General features: G+C 42.6%; 1 pseudogene; it reads left to right on the forward strand.

The window, feature by feature from the left end:
- The window catches only part of LOC102854047, a 5145-nt pseudogene extending 4285 nt beyond the window's left edge, over positions 1-860 (forward strand).
- The last annotated feature ends 21 nt before the right edge of the window (positions 861-881 follow it).

Consider the following 881-nt stretch of genomic DNA (forward strand, 5'->3'; position numbering starts at 1 on the left):
GGGATGGGTGTGTCAGAGGCAGTGTGGTTGGCGCAGGATAGAGCAGGGTTTAGGGCTGTTGTGCATAGGGTCGTTATGAGTCGGAAACGACTCGACGGCACATAACAACAACAACAACAACAAGGTAAAGTCATCACGTGCGGTAGTTCTATTAGAGCACGTTACATAACACAACACTCATCTACTCTTTTGGACAGAAAAGTCTATGTCATAAGCTGCTGTTGAGTTGACTATGACTCATAGGCACCCTATTTAAGTGGCAGTACCAGTGAGACTCCTCAGCCTCCTCGGAAGAAAAGGGCTCGTGTAGATCCTACTGTTGAAAATGAAGAACCATTCATGAACAGAGTTGACTTTAAGGTGAAGATTCCAGAAGAACTGAAACCATAGCTTGTTGATGATTGAGACTTAATTACTAGGCAAAAACAGCTGTTTTATCTTCCTGCCAAGAAGAATGTGGATTCCATTTTTGAAGAGTATGCAAATTACAAGAATCTTAGGGAAACACAGATAACAAGGAATATGCTGTCAATGACGTTGTGGCTGGGATAAAAGAATACTTCAATGTAATGTTGGGCACTCAACTTCTCTACAAATTTGAGAGACCTCAGTATGCAGAAATCCTTGCAGATCACCCTGATGCACCCGTGTCCCAGGTGTATGGAGCACCACATCTAGTGAGATTATTTGTGCGAATTGGAGCAATGTTGGTCTATACACCTCAGGATGAGAAGAGCCTTGTTTTATTACGGAACTATCTAAATGATTTCCTAAAGTACCTGGCAAAGAATTCTGCCACTTTGTTTAGTGCCAGTGATTATGAAGTGGCTCTCCCTGAGTATCATCGGAAAGCTGTGTGAGACTGCTAACACTTGCTTATA

This window comes from Elephantulus edwardii, unplaced genomic scaffold, assembly GCF_000299155.1.
Source record: "Elephantulus edwardii isolate Elephantulus edwardi_28Jun2011 unplaced genomic scaffold, EleEdw1.0 scaffold00005, whole genome shotgun sequence".
Lineage (NCBI taxonomy): Eukaryota > Metazoa > Chordata > Mammalia > Macroscelidea > Macroscelididae > Elephantulus > Elephantulus edwardii.